The sequence below is a fragment of the Lepisosteus oculatus genome, chromosome 10, assembly GCF_040954835.1.
Source record: "Lepisosteus oculatus isolate fLepOcu1 chromosome 10, fLepOcu1.hap2, whole genome shotgun sequence".
Taxonomy (NCBI): Eukaryota; Metazoa; Chordata; class Actinopteri; order Semionotiformes; family Lepisosteidae; genus Lepisosteus; species Lepisosteus oculatus.
In genome coordinates, this window is record NC_090705.1 from 16,083,661 (window position 1) to 16,105,498 (window position 21,838).

At 40.3% G+C, this 21,838-nt stretch overlaps 1 protein-coding gene across 2 annotated transcripts in view; it reads right to left on the reverse strand.

Moving 5' to 3' along the window:
* adnp2b (ADNP homeobox 2b) overlaps positions 1-11,531 on the reverse strand; it is a 28,226-nt gene extending 16,695 nt beyond the window's left edge. Inside the window, exons 1-2 of one of the 2 annotated variants that reach the window (XM_015357714.2) lie at positions 11,264-11,531; positions 10,605-10,716 (exon numbers count right to left, since the gene is read on the reverse strand). The gene's annotated coding sequence lies outside the window, so the exon portion shown is untranslated. The other variant, XM_015357715.2, reaches the window with a different exon arrangement.
* Positions 11,532-21,838: the final 10,307 nt, after the last annotated feature.

Genomic DNA, 21,838 nt, shown 5'->3' on the forward strand with positions numbered 1-21,838 from the left:
TATAAAACATCAGTTATTTTACTACAAATGAATATTACATTCTGCTTCTTTATGCATTCATTTTGTATAGTAAAAAAAATTAATATGCCCACTTTTGGAAATGTGTCTTTTTTATATACTGTATAACCATTATAGCAGTTGAAAACAATGATAACATTCATGGGAATTCTTAAAATTTGATTAGCAATGGTCAGAGGCGACGCAGGGCTGAGATTTACTCTCATCTGTCCTACAAAGTGGGAACTTGTTTACTACAGCAACACCATAAATGTTTCTGTACCATGTACTTTCCACATCAGAAAAAAATAAACGCAACAGTCATAAAGGGCAAAATTCCACGACATCTCTGGCTTAACCACACTTAAAAACAACAGTGAGTAACAAAGAGAATGTTTTTTTACCTCCGTATAATACTTTACTCACTGGTGTTCAAATGAAGAAAAGGGTTTCTCAAATGTAAAAAATTTTTACAAACTATTTTTAAAAACATGACTGGATGCCTGTCAGGTAATGCCAGTAACATGATCAAGGCATACAATGACATTCTTCAAGGCCTGCTGCAAACAGGCACTCAAACCATCAGCTCATAAACACTTTTGATTTTGTATATGAAAACAATGGAGTTTTTTTCCACAAAAATAAGGTAATGAAGAAAGGGAGTTCAAATAGAGGACCCCCTTAATTAAAAGGAATAAATACAAAGTTACTTTGCATAACATTATTTTAAGTGTCTGTGATGACCGAAGGTAGTGAAGGTAGCCATCTTTAAGGGGCCAACAGTGAGCTAAATGCTGTACCAGTAGAGGAGTCAATGAAATTAACTAATCAAAGGATTGCATCCATGCATATACTGAAAGAAACCAGGTTATCAGCTTTAACAACCTGGCTGGGTAGCTTGTTCTCATAACCCCACTGAGTAAAGAAATGTCTCCTGTTCCCTTTATAAAAAGTACTTCTGATTTCCAGTATGGGAATCGAAGTCATTGATATAAATTAAGAAGAGCTGTTGTCCTAGTACAGATGTCTGTGGTACTCCACTAATTTACATCTCCTCAGATTGAGTATACCTTCTTATCTGTACCCTCCGTTTTCTATTTAAGAATCAGTTCTCACTCACAATCCCCTGAATGCATATCACTTGCAATTTAAGAAGTAATCTTTTATGTGAAACGTTGGGAGCGTTTATAGGCACGACCTACCTTTTATAATTTCACACTATTCTCTACAATATGATTTCCAGATACGAGTTCTAGTTTAGTCCGTATTGGTTTATCATTACCTGGTTCAGTATTCTAACCCCGTTTATGAACGAGTACTGCATTGGCAATTCTTCGGTCCCTGGGTTCTACCTTGGTGTTAAGGCACTGTTGGAAGAGTTGTCATCCTGAGTACAAGAGGTAAGATACCATCATGCCCTGGGGATCATCAATGCTTCTAATACACAAAACACTTTCCCGCTTCTAGGTTAATCTTCCACACCTTTGTCCTTCCACTGCCTGAGGCATGTTGTTGACTTCTGCCTTACTGAGCACCAGAGTGAAACATTTGTTTAGTATAATCAGCCGATTCCCTTTCATTGTCTAGACAATTACCATTTTTTTTCCCAGGTATATATTATTTCACCCCTGATGGTTCTTTTACTGTTGTCATAATTAAATAACATGTCAGCATTTTACCCTCCACTTCAATATACATTTAATTTCTCTTGGCCTTTCTAGTATTCTTTACCTGTGCTAACAATACATTGTACTTTTTAATTAAATTGGATACCACTGTTTGCTTGTAGTTCTCCCTTCTACCTTATTGTTCTTGTTTTGCTGGGATACTGTTTTGTGCCTTCTGATTTACTCACTTTTTGCATAAACATGATCTGTGCTTCAAGTAGAATCTGTTGAAACTATCGTCATCCGTGGTCCACTGAATTTATATCTATCCTAATCTACTGCTCTTGAACGATCTCCTCCCTTCAATGCCTGCTTTCCAGAAATTGTAAACTTTCGCTGTGGACACAATCTAAATAAAACTACTGTATTATGTCTACCATTGATGTTTCTGCTGCTGACATTCCTAAAGGTCTTTTTCAGACCTTTTCGTAATTGCCTGCTGGAACCATTGTGATAGCACCTATCTCATCGAATTTGTTTCTGATTCTCCAGGCATTTGGGTAAATTTATGTAAATCTCCCTGTGGTTCTTCCTTTGTCTGTCTGCTTTTTTGATTCTCAATCCTGTGGTCATTGCCGTTGTGGTGATACAACGTGTCCCCATGGGCTTCAAATCCAGCCGTTGGAAGGAAACCAAATCGTGTTTATTTCTGTGGCTGTGTATCGGCCAACAAGAGGTAAATTAAAAAAGCTGGAGACATCCTGATCACGCTCACGCCAATGCTAAGAGAAGGGCATACCTGTCAGATTCTGATCCGTCATCTGCAGCTTCCAAAAAAGAAGGCTGTAGGGCTTCGACATTTACAGGGGTTCTGTGCAGAGAACCGCTGCAAATAACCAAGTCCACCCCTGTGCTGGCGCATTATGTACTATACAGCAGTATGTGTGGTTAAAAGGTAACCCTTCTTTTTATGATAAAGTATTAATGCACTGCCTTTAAATCAATTTAAAAGACATTGATCAAATAAAGAAACTGATCACAAACTCATAGCAATCAGCTTAAATACACATGAATCCCCCTCCACAGTCCAAGCCTGCCCTTTTTTCTCCACGCCGCCATCATTATCACACCACCCTGTAATGAAATGGGCAATAAAACCGTCTGGTGTGCCTGCAAAGTCGTCTCCAGCCTGTCATTCCCCACACTTCCGCTCAGAAACTGGAGTTTTTATTTCAGGATAAAAACAAGACCAGCTTGAGATGAGGATGCTTGGGCAGGAGGCTGGGAGAGGTTCACTCACTAGGTAGATTCAAGCCCATGATCTTAATCTGCTGCAGCTCTAATTTGAAAGTTGTGGTTGACAACCTTCACCTTGGTTTAATCCTGCTCTGCTTTCCTTCCCTACAAGACCCCGTTGGCCAGACTGAATTGCAAATAAGCAAATTCACAAATGTTAAATTTCAAGACGTGCGACCCTACTTATTCCCTCCTTCTAGCCAGCACGTCTATGGACTTAGATGACACTTAGTCACAATACATGCTGACTTAGCTTCACACTTCTTGCCAGCTGTCAGCTTTGCAGGTCAAACTCAATGGCATAAAATGGCCTCAAGGCCAGGCCAAATCCATCTGCTCTGCTCCCATGCTGGCACACTTTTGCCCCACTGCACACACTTCAGTGGGTACTGAAACTGTACCTGTGATGCCTCTGCCCTGTGAATTCCCTCCAGGCCGGCGGAACACAGCTGCTGACCTGCTGAGTGGAGCCATTGTTCCAATGTGACCTGTTCAGCAGATGTCAGGCCTTGCCCTTGAACCAGTACAACTGCAAAGCCCACCATTTGCAGTCAATCCTGAAGAGGAACTCTAGACAGAGCCATCTTGTTCACCACATTCCACACCTGCATTAGAGGCGGACGGCCATCTAATCCAAGGGAAACTGGAATCCAGCTTCCCTTGGATTCCGATGGATCCCTTGGATGTAGTTTCCGTCCACACTACAGAATGCACTCCCGACACCAGGAGCTCTCAGAGCATTAGTCTTGAGAACATGTTTCACTTGAGAGACAGCAAGCCGAAACACTTCTACAGGGATGCTGCCTTGTGCACGAACACTGAGCTGGGTGCAAAGGTTGCATGGTGCGTCACATCACTGGCAAGACCTCCCAATGAGCCCCTTCTCCTTTAGTCCTAGTGCACTTGGGACACTTGCGTCCAACGGACCCCAGCTGAGGTGTGCATGGCCCGTGTTCAATGCAGCGTGAAGTTCTGCCCCTGGTCTCAGCCCCTACTCAAGAAGTTATTCAAAAGCTGGACTCGTTACTAGCCAAATGGAGACGGAAATCACTACCACAAAACACCGCCTGGCTCGACAACATCACTGGCCGAAAAAGGTACGAAATGTACCAGAGCCTCAACCCTCGCTTAATGAAAAGGTGGACAAATCTTAATCATGGAAGAATGCTGTTTGGGCTCACCTGACTGCAGCTGGAATCAGCTCCCGTACAAACTCTTCTACACTTCTGAGTGTCTAAACAGTATTACAAGGGGATTTCTCCATCACGCTCACATCTGCATTGCATTTGCATTTGGCCTGTATTTGAAGGTAGTAGCCCAGGAGCAGCAGACGGAGTGGGGAGTCTGACCAGTGCAGAGGGCAAAATACCCCCTTACAGAAAGAACTGGAGCCTGGTGTGCTTCTGGCCTGCCTCCGAGCAAGAGGCAGCTACCGCCTGGAGGGTCCAAACCCTGTCGGAGCGCCAGCAGGCTGCGGTCAGCCACCTACCGTCCGCACAGAGGCTCACGCGGTCATGCAAGTCGCCTGAGGAAGGTTTCAGTCTCAGTACCCACTGAAGGGCAGCATGAGGGCAGAACTCCTGTTGGGCATCTCCCAACTGTGATGAGCAATGGATCTGACCTACACCTCCCAGATGTGCTCCGGCTGCTCAGCAGCCTCACAGAGCTAACCAGCCACCTACATGGATAAAGGATTATGTGATGGACTGAGTTTTAAAACCAGTCTCAGCGGGAACTATAGTTATGTGATTATGTGACTGGTGAGCGCAATTGGGGACTATCGTAATATGGGGGAAGATGGTATTCTGGCTTTAGGGGGAAACAGGGTTTAGAGGACAGGGTTTTAGGGTTTAGAGGACAGGAGAGCGAGAAGTCTTGGAAAGTTACCAGCGCCACGGGAGATTTTGTAAATGCAAATCAACATGTCACCAAGCAAAGCGCTGTAATTAGCCTGAAGCGTGTGTAAATTAGCCATAGATCTCAAAGATGTGTGATTACTCAAGGGTTGGGTTCAATCAAAGGAGGCCTTAGGTCAAACTGATACGGCAATTGTCAATTTTGTAGCCATGAAAAAAAAAAACAGAAAAATCTTTTAAAGTCCCCCGATCACATCCAAAATGCCATGCAAGACAAGGGCAATACAATACAATGCAGAAGTGCAATTTCACCACAATAACATTTTTTCACTTGTAGGTGATATTCTCCTTGTTACATTAGCATCATATTATTCTACTGCCTACGTCAAATCATTTGATTAAGAGCTAGGCATGAAGCATAGATAGAATGATATACTTTATTCCAGTAATGATATTCCTAAACAATATAAAGAAATTACATTTTTGGTCTGGTGGTTCATTGTGTTTCTTTTGAAATTGATCTTGACTAAACAGCTCTAATTATGCCTGGGTCCTGCTATATTCAGCACAGGTAGAGCACATGAAAAGGTACAAGCATGCACACTATAAAAGGCCAATAGCAAGCCACTGAGATCAGCTGGTCAGGATACCTTCTGACCCCCGGAACACACTTAGAGGCATAGCTTGTGCACAGATCTCCAGTGACTTTACACATAGTAATCAGAACATTTCAGGTAATGAGGGAGATCTCATTTTTTCTTCTGGGAAAGTGTATGTTAAAAGCAATAAAAAAGCAGATACTTCTGATGCATCAACAGTGGAAGTAAAACAAATGGAAGGGTCTTCAAAGTCTGCTGAGCCAATAATTCCAAATACCACAGCATATTCATGGCACGCTGACATCAGCTCCACCTTAAAGCAGTTAGAAAAAACCCGTCGATCTTCCATTGTCTGTGCCACCTTTAATGACAGCACCTCAGGCTCAGCTACAGCAGAGCACCAACAAATAAATCCCTGCGCATCTCTGGCCTACATGCACAATATCCCTCGTTAGCATGGTAATCACGCGTTGCTTAGGACAGCCCAATAAATAATTCTGCACCATTTCCAGTAATAACCCAGCTTGTTTACAAATCCAAACCTACCCCCTGCCACCAGCACGTATTTTCATGTTCTGCCAGAACTGAAGCTGGCTGTCATCTGATGCAGAAGCCCTAGTGCTGAACTTGAAGAACGTTGTGACACATCTACACTTATCTGTTATCTGGCACCAGTCACTATATGGGTCAGCAGCATCTTTCACTTTAGGAGGGACACATATCAAAGACCTCCTAGCTCCCACCCAGGTGGCGGATGATGGGGGTGACCTGTGTGCTTCAGGATGAAAAGTGCTAGTACAGTACCTATAGAAAGTCTTAAAATTATACCGTGTCAGTGCTTCAGAGTTTCATGCATTTAAACGAGGATTCTTTCCCTCTTATCTACACTCCATACTCCACATTTTTGTGACACTATTAATATGAGCGTAGAATGACAACACATGGCTAAAATACCACCCAAGTAATAATACCGAATCTTCTATTCAAGTTACGATCATAGGCTTAACTTCAGCACAGTCAAGAACTAAACTGAAGTCACCAATTTGGTCAAACCAATGTTGTGGCTCTAGGGGGATGATCTTATTGCTTCCATATGTTAGTATCACACAGGCACCAGTACTGCTGAGATTGTGTCTCTAGCTTCTGGTTAAGAGGCAGGATCGTAGGCTTAATCATAGGGGTCCCAGCACTGAACCCTGTGGAACACCCTGAGGAAGTTAGACATCAGATTTAAAACAACCACAATCTACTAATTAGCTCGTTTGTGTTGTGTATCGTATGAATGAGTTGGACTGTAAAGGTGCAGCTCCTGATTTTGTATTTCTCTTTATCCTCCAGGATTGATGATGATAGTATTTTTCCACTGCAGTGCCTAATCTATACCCCCATTCAGGTTTTTCCATTTTTTGTTGCCTTATGGACTGGAATTAAAATGTATTAAAATAATCTACTTTTCAATTATCTAAATATCCTTCCCCATAAATTCCAAGTGAAAAAATATTCTAGATTTTTTTTTAGATAATTAATTCAAAATAAACCAAAATACCTTGGTTGAAAAAAACATCCAATCCCTATGTAATGGCGATCTGGATAGTGCATCAAAGGAGAGACTTGACCAGGAACACCAAAGACCTTTCAAAAAACTCTGGGGGCAAAGTTGTGGAAAGGCACGGATCAGGGGATGGGTATAAAAAAAAAAACTTCAAAAGCATTCAAACCAATCAAGAAATGGAAGCCGTATGGTATGATCAAGACCATGCCTAGAACAGACTTTCCAACCAAACTGGACAGCCAAGTAAGAAGGAGAAGGAGACTGAACACAGAGGCTACCAAGAGGCTAAGAAAGACCTACAGGCTTTTACGGCCAACACTTGTTAAGGCATGCATGTGACATCAAGCAATCCACAGATCTGGCTTGTATGGCAGGAGGGCAAGAAGGAAACCATTAACAGAAAACAGCAACAAAGCATTTAAATGATGCTGCAAGCATGTGGCAAAACACCCTGGTGCCTGAAAATTTAAATGGAAGCTTTGACGCAAAGCATTATGTCTGGCACAGAGCCAACACATCACCTCACCTCTCTACTGTTCAGGACTGGGGTGGCCGCACTATATTACAGGGATGTATCTCATCTGCAGGGACTGAGGTACTTGTCAGAACGGCAGGGAAAATGAATTTAAGAAGAGGATGGAAACGTCCTTGAGGAAAAACTGCTGTCCTCTGCAAGAAAGCTGAAACTGGAATGGAAAGTCACTTTTCAGCATCACAATGACCCAGAAGCACCCAGCCAAAGCTATTCTGGAGTGGCTAAGTGGGGGAAAAAAAAAGTAAATATCCTTGACTGGCCCAGTCAGAGCCCCCATGCAAATCCAACCGAAAATCTGTGGCATGACTTGAAGGTTGCCGCCCATCAACGATCCCCAAGGCACTTTACAATACAGTTCAAGCTCCGTCAAGAAAAAGGATTAAATATTACCAAACCTGGAGTGCCAGGCTGACAGAGACCTACGCTTCCAGAATCCGAGCTGTCACTGCTGCCAGAGGTACGTCCACTGGGTACGAACTCAGGGGGCTGGAGACGTATCCAATTCTGATAATTATATATTCAAAATCAAAAACTGAAACGGTTTCCCCAAAAAACATTTTTCACCTTGAAAGTGTGGTGTAGGCAAGAAAAAAAAATTGTGCATTTAAATGCATGAAACTCTACGGGACCAAAAACGAAATGTAGAAAAAGTGGGAGCTTTTCCCTAGGCACTATATATTGAGGAAGTAACATAATGGTTCATCTTGCACAGTGAATTGGAAACAAAACAGGTCTCCAATTCCCCTTCACAGCTGTATCTATAATCAAGGCTACGCGAGTCTTAATTACACAAGCCACCACATGCTTCCGAGAGACTGCTGACAATAAAGCAACGTTTAAGAATCTTTTCAGACATTCGGAGAATTAAAAACATACAAAAATAAATGTGTTAGGTTTAGAACAAATTATCGAACAATTAAGAGGACCACACTATTAACTAACTGATCCCTGTCCACAGAAATTCAGTAAGAGCTCAGGGCTGGGCTCCTATGTTACGAGTTCAAGAGTGATCTAGAAAAGGTACAGAGAGAACTCCCTTGGTCAAGTACCTGTACCAGTTGTCAGAAGCAAATAGTATATTGACAGTTCTGATGCACTGCACCAGCCTGAACAGTCTTATCAGGTCATCTGATCTACTTAAGATATTAGAAATGCAGTCCCATGCATGGGTAAAAAAAAATGCATTTTATTTTAATAGGTCACATTACTAGACGTGTCTCAGCTGTTTTGAGAAAAAAAAACCATAAGCGAGGTTTATAAAATCCTGAAACGTTTGATGCTTCGATGTTTCATTACTGCTGCAAGATACAGCACTGGGTCATACCTGCAGTAGGCTGTAAAGCTCAGTGCCTTACCTGACTATCTGACAGCCTGACACGCAAAATATTGATAGCCGAAGCATTAGGATTATCAATGCTGATTAATACTACATTCATTAACCCAGCAAGCTTGTCTTTGGGGGGCAGAAGGAAACCCTGGAGGTCATACAAACTCCACACAGAAGGTGTGCCTGGCTGGACACGAATTCAGAACTTCATTCTTAGAAATACAAGAAAGAGATACAACTGCAGGCTCAACACATTGGCTTCCTGGAATTTGCTTTTCTTTCTTAAATGTTTTTTTTTTCCCCAACATTTCATTTCCATTGTACCATTTAATTAACCAGCAACTCCTTAATGCCACATTGCTAAAAAACACCATTAAAAACATGGAAGTATCCCAGTAAAGTGGAACATCAGGTAAACAAACCAAAAATATACACCTGTACAGACTGTAGCCACCAGCTGTCATTGAGGCCATAAAATACCAACCCACCCTTTTAACTGCTTCACATTGTACTTAAAGACCACATTACATAAAACATCTTCAGCCACACCACGCTCACAGCACCTGTGGTCTGGGAAAATACTGATAGATTTGTCACATCGTTGTGCCATTATACTTATTAGGACAAGCCGGTTATAGTAATAGTTTATAAGCTTTGAGCTAAACACATGAAGAATACATTAATTAAGGCAACTTAACTAGCAAACTGTGGCAAAACGGAAGGGAGTCAATTCTAACTCCCTCTTTTTAAAATATATAACGAACATCGAAACCAGTAGAAACTATAAGGAAGTGCGTTTTATTCCAAGAACACGAGTAACTTAACACCAAGTGTCGTGGGAGTGTGGAACAAGCTACTCCGTCACGTCGTTGATGCCAATACCCTGATTTTTATTTTCACGAAACGGCTGGATGTGACCCCGGATCTACTCTCAAAGCGGCGCGATGGTCCAAGCTGTCTCCTCTCGTTTGCAAGCTGTGTTATTCTTCTCAGTCATCTTGGTTCGCAAAGTGGTCGAATCGGTCTGATTTCACAGGTTATAACGCAGCGCCGTACAGCGGGAGTCTCGCGGGTCACGCGACGCACCTGGCGAATGATCCCGTTTTTAAAAAATTTCAACGCAGTCAAACTCATCGGATCATTTGAGCTGAGTGTGTCCGAGTGAGCAATCAGCGCTGAGATCGAGTCCAAAATGTATTTAAATCCAGCGCGATGGTATTCCTGGGATGTGCAGAGACAAAAAAAACAACTGGCTGAACAACAGGTGTTCAAGAGCGAGCTGCGGGTTCTGGTTCTTCGTCTAATGACATACATTAACTCGCAGATTCACCTTTTAAGTTAAAAAAACGTATTTAAAAAAGTTATGTGTAAACGAAGGAAGGAGGGTGTGGTGTGCCTGAAAAACGTGTTTTTAGCGGGAAAAAAATCAACTGTTAAATTTGCTTAGCAAACTAACCACACCACCCCCCCAAAAAAAATGCAGCGACGCTTTCTTCGTTTCTTAGGAAAAAATTGACACTACGATGACACTAACAAGGTTGCAAATCACAGCCAGTTAAATCTGACCCATTCACTGCATTCGGAGTTACAGATGCACCTGTTCGGGGAAAAGCATCACTGAAGATACATTGTGGCTTCTATCAAGACAAGAATTATCCAAGCAGCTCCCTGTCAAAATTACTGCACTGTCTCTAAACAAACTATTTCTTGACAGGTTTCTGATCAATTACCAAACGTTCCCGGTATGATCGTAAACATACTTAAGGCAACGTGTTAAAATAATACACTTGGGCTACTTTATAACACAAAATACTGTGCATTAAATATTTACTCACCTAATTTAAGGTCCCCTAATTGTCCTTCTTTGTAATTTTGGTTGTTGCGAATAGGAGTACCCTAAATTCGCCGTTGAGTTTCTGGCAATGTGCAAACAATTTTATTTTCGGGCTGTAAAGAAAGACAAAGCAGAAGCAATGAGGAAAACAAAAATCGCGACTAGCTCAAAATGCTCACGGCACAACTTGGAAAGAAACTTTCACTCTAATATTCATCAATGTAAAAGGGAGTGAAATGCATGTCATTCGCTAGGGTAACTTGTCATTTCACTTTGCAAGTCCGCTCTGCGCTACAGGATGCATCTTAAAAAAAAACTTAGCTGGCGCAGCCAGGACTGAAACCCGCAATCTGAAACAAACCGAGGGGAGGAAAGTGCACGCATAAATGAGCTGTAACAAAACAAACCAGTCCCACATGTATGCACCTCTTCCGAATAACACTGTATCGATCGTTTACCTACATGACAGGGGCGAAAACAAGCAACGAAAGGAGAAACATCTGTGTGGCTGCACATCCAGTGACAACTGAGAGACATGTCCCCTGTTCCGACGCTCTTAATGATAAATGCAATCAGGTAAACTATCTCGCAAGAGGGTGCCGCGCGAGTCATCTGTTTCGTTTTCCGCTGTTGTATCCCGATAAGTATTCTTGTAGCTACCTTGTCGTCCTGGAAGAGGGAGCTCTCGGCTTCGCCTGTCTGCTTTGCCGGACTCGCACAGAAAGCACAAACCCACAGGCGCCACTCCGGTGCCACTGCAGAGAGGGAACACACCGCTCCTCTTGGAACAAGCGATCAGCCCTTCTGCTTCACGGAACATCCACGCACTCCCTAATGGCAATAAATAACGTGAACTTATTTTGTTTTCTCGTCACCGATTTTTTTTGTGCCGCATCACCCTCCTCCTGAAAGGAAAAATGGCGCTCCGAGTAAACGAGGAAGTGACGTTTCCGCCCCCCGATTTGCATGTTAGCAGGCTGACCAATGGGATAAAGGTGACCCTAATATTAAACACCATTCATATTCTCGACGGGCATGGAAAGTCAACTTCCCCCACCACACACACTCGACCCACCTGCCAGTACAGCATGCAGTCTCCAGTGTGCTCTCATTAATCTCCATTACCTTCATGATTGGGGTGTCAATTGGGGCCCTCTGACAAGCTGGTGGGCGTGTCTACACTGGGAGTCCTGACGGCAGATGGGTCACGTGGTGTAATTGAAGCGCAGGGAGCCCCAGCTGCTTGGAATCTGGGCCAAGTGGGAATGCCCTTGGACGATTTTGCCATTACATCATGCCTTGCCATTCTCCCTCAACCAATCAGGCCAGAGCATGGCATGCAATCTTGGTGACAGCAAATGGGAATGGAGAAATATATTATGGAAAGCGGGGAAGTGAGGGAGAGCTACTCAGTAGATTTGTGCAGAACCTGGGAAAAACAAAAAAGCTAAACACATTAGGTACACCTGGAGCATGGCACCTCCATGGCACTTGTTTGACATGCACACTGGCCACAAGTTGTTTCGAGGAAGTCCTGATGCGTGGGGCGTGACGGTCCAGCGTGATAGGTGTGTGTGGCGGCCTGGCCAAGGCGAGACACAGAGCACAATGTGTCCAGAATAAGGAATAATTGCTTCCCTTTTTTGTGTGGCATCCACATTTGCTCACGACGAGGGTCGATCAAGGTTCTACCGCATTATCAGCGCCTTGGTATAGAACAGGAAAGGCAGCTGGACCAGCTGTTTCCTCTTGCAGGTGGAACTTCGGCACCAGAGCCAGAGGCCATCTTGCCAAAGGGCCTTCATTGACCTTTCGGCGTTAATCTGAAGATCAGATCACCTGGAAAAGATCTGTCCACATCACCGTTCCAGCGGGAACCTGAAAAAATCAAAGACATACATACTGTCTTATAGTGTAAAGGCCAATCCAGTTTAACAAGCAAACAAGAAAGCTTTCCTCGTCCCAATTTGCATGTTAGCAAGCATCATGCCATAGTGGGCCAAATGGAATGAAACACGACAGAATTAAACCATTCCAAACTTGACAGAAATACCTAGGCACCAGTTTGCACATGCAACATTTAAACAAGTGACGGCTGTTTTTGTCAATCTTTTATGGATTGTATCTCCACTATAGGAACTCTTAACTCTTTTTTGGCAGTAAATGACATGGGAGAGATTTTTAATGTCTCACTGTGGGGGTCTAGTCCCTTCCAGTGATATTGGCAAGATTCATGTATGAATTCCTGTGTTTTCTGTGGTTTAAGAATAAAAGCCATTTTTTTCCCTATTGAACACAAATTTTTATTTTCGTCTTAGATGCATGTTCTATCTTATAAATAAGAGATTCATACTTCAACCAAATGAAATATATTTCAATACTTCATATTAGCATCAATTAAAGATTACACTTTTGACAAAAAATCCAGTGTCTGTTAGAGCAAGTGTGTTCTTTGCGTAAATGTAAAAAAAAACAGGAAGTGGAACTGTTTATTTTAATATAAATATCCATTTTCTTACTTATGACATTGTCAATATCTTAAATTACACTCTTGAGATATTTTACAGAATAAATAAGATTCTCCATCCTGGCTTATTCTTCTGTTACAAGTTATTATCGTTATCATCCACTGTCAACTTAGTTATATCTAGAAAAGTGCTACATGTGCTATGTATCTAGTTTTCTATTTGTGTGCAAACATAATACTGTTCATGTATTGTTCCTTAAATGTGTGATGGAAAAACATATTTTTGTTAAGAAACGTAAGATTACAATGTAATGTCACCGAGTGAAAACAATAATTCGATTAGCGAAGTTAAATTACCTATAATATACAGAGGAAATAAGTTATGTAAAAATGTGCAAAATGTACATTTCACTTTTTTTAAAAAAAAGCGTTGACCGCACTTGTTTGTTTTAAAATATTTTTTCCACCCTTGTCATCAACTTGTTTCGTCGAATTGAAGGCAGGGAGTGCGAAACATCAATTGTGCACAGGGCTGTCTAAAGATAAATCGGTGGAGATTTAACTGTCTTTCGTCTCGTCTTACTCCTTTAAGAATCGTCTACGAAGATCCTCGCGTGAACCATCTCTCGGGTTACAAGCGATGCTCCTCCCAGCGCATACGAGAAAATTCTCGCTGCTGTGGTTGCTGTTGAGTACGGGAGGGAGTGGCTTAATTGGGCAGACAGCATAGATCCCGGCGGTCATGACCATGTTTTTACTGCTGAAATTTCACGTTATTTTCATAAGTACACGTGACATAAATCTGATATATGTATAGTGATATTTATTCCCGCCTCTGGAACTGTGTGTTGACTGTGTTGGACAGACTCCAGCAATGAAGGGGGAGGAGAAAGCCCTGTCAATGATTGACAAGAAATTACAAATACAGGCAAAAAGTAGTTTTAATATTAAAACGCATCTTCTTACACATATGAAATGTGTAAGATATACACATTTGACATCCACTTTAGGCTAATAGTTGCATGACTGATCAATATAATTGATGTTTAAGATGTAAAAATATGGAATTCAAAAGGGTTTGCATTGAAATTGCACAATTGGAACACAACACTTTCTGTTCTTCTTATATAGTGTACAGCTGAGCAGTATTTCAGTATTTTGGCAGATTGAAACTTAAAATCTGAAAGCAATCTTTGACTTTGCTTCAAATGACGTCACCAGGCTAATCTAAAAAAACAACTTACAGCTGGATTTGGACAATAAAACAATGACCTAAAATTAACCCAAATTACATGAAAAAAACAATTAAATTCTATAGCTTTAAAGGTGGTGTTATTGTGAATTCACCATTTTCAAGCTTGTTTTATCTAACTCCATGAATATTTTCTCTTGTGTGCCTAGGCCGTCTCACCCTGAAGGATGCTGTTGCACATACAGAAGTGGACTCTCCTCATCCCCCAGTGAACTGTGGCCTGACCTGAGCACCATACAGCAGTCCCTGTGCACACTGACCAGGGCAAGGGGCAGGAAAGTGCTGCACCAGGTGAATAAAGGGAGAACTTTAGGAAGACAGACACAAACCCAAAGCCAAACCCAAAGGGACCCAGGATCCTGCTCTTTCAAAGGTTGCCATGGGAACTTAATGAAATAAAAGTCAACATTTCATCATGATCTTATAGTCCAAAATCCAGCATATCCTACAGCACTTTGTGACATGTTTCCATTTCAGATTTCATTTGACTATAGACTATATTAACTAACAGAACCATCATGCACTGCAATTTCCCTCACGGGATCAATAAAGTATCTATCTATCCTTGTTTTCTGTTTTCCCCCATTAGACATCTTGTTTTCCTTGTCGTTATATCTTTTTTATTTTTATCCATTTTATACCAAAGAAGAAAGTGAATGAAAATGAATCAAATACTTTTGTTCTTCCTTTTGTATCTAGTTGGTAGAAGGTCAGGGGATTGTGGAAACATATTCTGGCAGGAACATTCATTTCTATATACTATATAAGAGTAATTCATGGAAATAGAGTAAAGTACACCACAACTCTAACTTTTGAGCAAGTCTGATGTTTGAAATACGAAATCTTCAATTAAATAGTGTTTTTTTTCCCTCATCACCATTTACTGTATGTGTAACACGGCACACAGCAAAGTCTTCAGGTCATTATGAAATTCCGCCCTCTCACTACAAAGCTATTTTTGTATCTTAATTCTTTTGTTGGGTTTTCATGCCACTGAAGCTTGTCATTCATAGTCAGCATAGTAACATGGCAGCCAGAATCAGCATTACAGTGCAGTACAGGCTCGTTTAGCATGTCAGACCAACAAAGCTCATTCTTGTGTGTCAGCATCTCTCAATTGAGAGGCTGCAGTTGGAGTTTAATGCTGCTGTCACATTACTTATGCAAAACAGTTTAACAACATATCCACTGAGAAAAAAAGCAGGCAATCAGTAATAGCATAATAATGATCAAGGCAAGGTGGTCTACAGTGAAAGGGCTGCTCTGCCAGATCATTAGTTTTTCATTGTACATTTGCAAATAAATAATAAAAGTAATTTTCAGTACTACAACAGCAAACGTAAAACAGCAGTGGATAATGTAAAGCCTTTAGGAAATAAAAATGATGTACTAAATAATCGCTCAGGTGTTCACCAGGGAAGAAATTGACAACACGCTTCAGGCTAAGGAAAGACAGAGCTCTGTATTAAATAATATTAATATATAAGAAGCAGAAGGCTTAGAGATACTAGAAGCACTTAAGATTAAATAAGTTTCCAGGGGGTTCTGGTATTCCACCAATTGTACTTTAAGGAACAACAGATGCTCTTCCAACAGTCATTCAAATCAAGTTTAATGCTATGACTGGAAAATTGCTAATACAGCACCCTTCCCAAAAGTGGTGACAGAAGCGAATTATGTAATTGTATGTCAATAATTCTTACTTCTATTATTTACTTACTCTTACTCCGATTCTAATAAATATAAAGTTATGGAAACTATAATTTATAACTAAAGAAACAGGGATTGCCAACAATGATTTAGAAAAATGATGTCTTATTATGTAACTTGATAGAATTCTTTGAACCAGCAACAACAGTAATAGCCATACACAGAGCATATGATATGGTAACTTACATTTTCAGAAAGCCTTTGATAAAGTAACATGTAAAAGATTATTTCTCAAACTGAAGGGTGTACACAATTTGAATAAAGCATGTGTTTGGGTTGAGATATGGCAGAAAACAGAGTACCATCTCAAACTCTGGAGTGGCTCAAACAGAAATTGTCAGTGATGCGGCACAACTGGAATCTATATGAGGACCATTACTTTTCCTGGTTTATATCAGTAATCTAGATTCTTGTACAGTTAGCAAACCTGTCAGATTTGCCCAATATACCGAGCAAGAGGATTAGCTAACTGCAGAAGCAACAGAAGAAATGCAGAATGATTTACATATAATTCAAGTCAGGACAAACGTTTGGCAGATGAAAGTTAGTGTAAATAAGTGCAGAGTCTTATATGCAGGTAGCTGAAACATATACAGTGAATAAAAGATGAGAGCTGTTTTTGCTGACATCAGTTTTCTCCTGACCAGGAGCTGTCAACCTTGGGTCTGGACAAGTGCTGTGTCTTGTTCTATTCTCCAGTCTAGTTCTGAGTCGCAGGCAAATTTATTTCAATTTTCTGCTTCAGGTAGAAATTGTCACCATTTAATTTAGGTTCATGAAAGGATGTTTGAGGTTTGTGACTGGTATCAACCCTGAGTTTCAGAAATCCTCTCATTCAGATATGTGGGGTGAAATTTAACAGAACTTAATGGAGAGAAAAGCTGAAGTTGTTGGAAACAATGTACTGTAGCTAGGGTATTGTTAAAATCAAGGACAGAGAGCAGAAAATGTGCAGATCAATTAGCTCTGGTGATTAATTAAAGGCCTGGGTGGAATGAAAACCAGCAGGCACATCGACCCGTTGGGACCAGGGTTGAGAAACGCTGATCTAGACAAAAGATCAATTACAAAGGTGCATGGAATGTTATATTTAGTTAACAGTGTAGAATTTAAATCAAGGATTGTCGTGTTAAAAATTGGCTAATGCACTAGTAAGATCTCACTTAGAATATTGTGCACAGCAGGGGTCTCAGACTTGGCTCCTGGTGTTGTCTGGTTTATGTTCCACTCACAACCTCAGTTACAGTTGGTCTAATAACTTCATAACCGTAACATTTCTAATCAGGTTCTCATTAATGATTAATTAGTGATTAATAGGTAAAACTACCTTTAATAAAATGAACCATCTTGTGCAACAAAACTGTGAAAGACAAATCTTATGCTTTGTGTAGGTAAATTTGTTTTGGTTTGGTTGTCTTTTACATCTAAGTATTTTTTCTAAGACACATAAATAAGAACAAAATATGGTGTATGTGCTGCATCTTGAGGAATGTGCTTTCATTTTTGTCAGCTATTTTTTATCACTTTCTCATACTCATTTCCCTATTGTGAAATTTAATGTGATGAATATTATGATATGTCATTTTTTGTTTTGCTGATATTACTTTAACCTCGGTCCATCCTGCTAAAAAGGCTTCTGTAATGATTCCCCCCAAAAAATGAAAGACAGGAAATGAAATGGGGAACCATATCAGCGTTACACATCTTCGACGATCGAGGAATATTTTTTTTAGATCACCACATGGAGCGCAGTTGAGCCAAACTCTCACTAAAAGTCTTCGCAAAATACCGTGCCTGCAGCAACGATTCATCATTGTAGCAGTTGGTTTTGTTCCCATATTTTTAAAACAGGTTAGTTAAAATAAGCAGGCTGTTATTCTCCTAAGATTTACATTTAATGCTATCTTGGTAACAATAATTTCAATAACTTTTCATATGCATAAATCTATGAAAGGATATTTTATTTTATATTATTATTTTGTTTTGATCAACTAAAAAAAATCATGTTGTCATTTATGTGATTACAGTAGACAGGGGTTTAGAGATAATATGGTTCTCTAAAATGTTGTGAGTTTTATAGAGGCTTGTACTTCAACAGTGTAAACCTAGGTTTCATTACCATTAATGACACAAGGACCCTGGGCACCCTGTCAGCTGTGCCACAGTCTCAGAGCTTTAATCAGAAGTATAGGAACCGCAGGGAGCTGTGTAAGCACTACAGAGGCAGGAACCATGTCTTTATTAACAGTACAGGGGCTCCAGGGCTCTGTAGAGTCCCCTGGGGTGCTTTTCATAATACAATAGTACCTCTTGTTGCCTGTTAACTCTGTAGTGAATGAGAATTTTATGGTTGTTATCTTTAGTGAGGAAGTACTTATTTTGTATACCAACAGGGCTAAAGGGAAGCGTGTTTAGAATTCAGATTCTAATCTGTATTTAGTATTCTTTACACAAAGGGTTGTGGTGTCTGGAACAAGCCACCCAGCCAAATCGTCAGAGCTGATATTATTGCATTAAAGACTAAAAGACGGTTCAGAGAACATGTTAGGGCTGTGAAGATTAAAGATTCCCCGAAGCCCATAGTTTCTCATTTCACCTCAGACGGCCTAGATCACACTGATCTATCTGTCTCTGTTCTCAAAGAAGGGTTTCTCAACTCCAATAGCAGGAAGACTACAGAAACGAAACTCATCCTGACACTAGGCTCACACCTTCTCCCTTCTCTCAATGAGCGACTTATTTTCATGTAATCTTTACACCTCTCTTCACACCTCTCCACTTTGCACTTCCCGAGTGGCCTCTCCCCTCTCCCAGCTTTTGTTCTCCTGTGCTATTTCATCTTTGCTGTCTGCCCTGTCTTTCTCACACCCGAAGAAGGCTTCACAGCCGAAGTGTTGTGTTTTCTCTCTTCTCTTTTCAGCATGGAATAAGCCTATTTCTTGTTCCTTTGCATCTTTTAATACGTGCTTGTATGAGATGTTCAGATCAATTAGTTAGCAGCAATCAAATGAGCTAGATGGGCCATATGGCCTCCTTTCATGTGTAACCCTCCTAAAAGCTTTAATGATTTTCATGGTGTTATTTTTTGCAGCACTTGTTTTAAAATCTGCAGTGACTGGTACACTCTGTGATCAGACAGTTGAGTTCTCTCCCTTTCATTTCCACACACGGCCTTCCTAGTTCCAGCTGTCTCTTCTCTAGCTCACATGATGGTGACTCTGATCACATAATGTCATGTTTCCTCCTCAGAGTTCAGAAAACCTGTTAATCCCAAACTGAAAAATGCACATTTAAAATATTGCAAATATACTAAGTAAAGAACTGACCTAAGAATCACTACATAATATATTTCATGCAGTTATCAGCATATCTTAGTTAGCTCTGGAAAATATGCAGCATTTTAATCTCTGAATTTTTTTTACAATTTTTATATTTTCTGTCAGTACCTTAAAGGCTCATTTAGAACACTGCGCATTCTTTTGGTCTCATTTAAATTACTGAATGACAGTATTCTAAATGAGGCCTTACAAGTTCCTTATACAATTTTCACATAACAGCCTTTGATTTACATTTCGCACTTTTAACTTTTGTATATATCCTAGCAATTTGTTTGTCTTTTTAATGCCTTCCCCACATTTTCTGGTAAATGTAAGCAATGTTGCAACATAAACATCTAAATCTTTATTATTCACTACCTGCATGCTTTACCCTGCACTTATTTACAGGGTCATATGCTAGGTTCTTGACCCAGTCGTGAATTTTGTCTAAATCTTTTTTAGATTTATTTGCTGCTTTTATAGTGTTAGCTAATCCTGTACTTTGTTATCATCTGTAAACCTGGCTACTTCTTACATAACAAAAATACATTAAAGGAAACCTCCTCTTCACTGAAAACATACTTTCAATACTAACCAATGTTACTTGCAAAGGACAGCAAGAATAAACTTGTTAGAACAATAACTGAGCCACAAATATTAAGAAAGTGAAAAAGCTTAGGTTACAGTATTCTTAAACAACAGTCCTGGTTTTCCAAGATGTGGACATCAAAGAAAGATGATGGGTCTCATCAATAATCATAATAATAATTATAATAATAATACATATAGATTTGGAAGTCTGATAGGAAGCCAGGACAGGAGTAATGTAATCACTTGCATGCAACCTGGACAGGATTCTGGTTGCTGAATTTGGACATACTGAAGTTTGTTTAGTGTAGAGTTAGATACCCCAGAATGTAGGGTGTTGCAATAATCAATCCTGAAAAAGACAAATGAGTTAAATAGCATTTCAGCCACACTCAAGAGATAATGTAGGACACAATCTGGTGATATTTCCTAAATTAAAGTGATGTTTTTACAGTATTTTGCATATGTAGGTCAAATGTCAATCCTGGATCAAATATCACCCCCAAGTTCTTCAGTTTAGACTGAAATCAATACCATCCACAGTTGGTGTTAGTGCATTGGCTTTACATACAGTTTATGGGAGGTGTTGAAAAGCATGCCTTCAGTCTTGTCGCAGTTTAAGTGAAGGAAGTTTTGAGTCATCATCAAATGTTTGAGTCATCATGGTTTTTGTCAGAGATGCATTTAGAGAGTGCAGAAACAGCCACTTCAGTATCAGGTTTAGTATGGACATAGATTTGTATGGATAGTAGGGACATAGTATGGATCATCAGCATAGAAATGATCATTCAGACCATGCAATCATAATAGCTGATAAAGTGTGTACATGAAATAACTAAATAGTAGTTTTAAATGGCAGTTTAAAGCCCTTTATTTTTACCAGTCATTGCGTACTGACTCAACTGCAGCTTTCAACATCAGATCTTTCTTTGGAGTAAACCATAAGGACAAATCAGGTATGCAAATAACAGAATGGTATGAAATCAGGAAATTAGAAAAACTGTTGCTGCATTTCATATTGACTGAAAAAAGATTACTGCTAAGGATATGAGCTTTTAGAATACAGTTTAAAGAAATCTTCTGGATTTTCCACAAGCTCTGTGTAAAGGACACAGTACCAGTTAATAACATGGTTTAGAGCAGCAACTAATACACATTGTTTCACTACACACATTGTTGAAACAAGGATGTGCTTCATATGACCCAGCCTTTCAAACAGCAAGTGAGCATTGAAACATTGTGTGTTTGTTCATGAGCACTACCTGGTTTAATACTGACTGGCTCTAGAAACTGAAATGGCCTAGAAAGGCCATTAGGGTATGGTCCAACTGGAAAAACCATACAAATCACATACTTCCAATGAACAAACATGGCAGTCATTTCAAGAATTTAATCCTATCAGAGTTCTCCCTGTAATCCCATTACTTGATTAGGGAAGAGAAGAAAGCAGGAAGAGCCATCATAATCCTCCTTTTAAAGATATGGCAAAACATAAAGCAAATTCCCATTTGCATTGGCAGATTCAATTTTCTCTGCATATTATTTTCTTAAATGGGCAGCAAAGTGGTTTGGGTATTAGTGCCTTCCAGCACTGGTGTCTGGGGTTCAGTTTTGGACAGAGATGGCTTTTATGTGGAATTTGTATGTTGTCTATATGTTATTGTTTTTGCGCAAGCTCAGTCCTTATGCTTCCTTTGGGCTGGCTTTCTGATGCAGAAGGATGTTATGTTCTTATAGACATTACTGATAGGTGCTGCAGCGCTTACAGAAAAGTGGTTCATCATGAAGACTACCAGTACATTCCAGACAGAGCACTTATAGCTTTGTGAAATTACAGGTGAACATTATGCAATGGGATGCACGCGTATCTTAGCAAATGTTATCATCAAGTGCTAGAACAG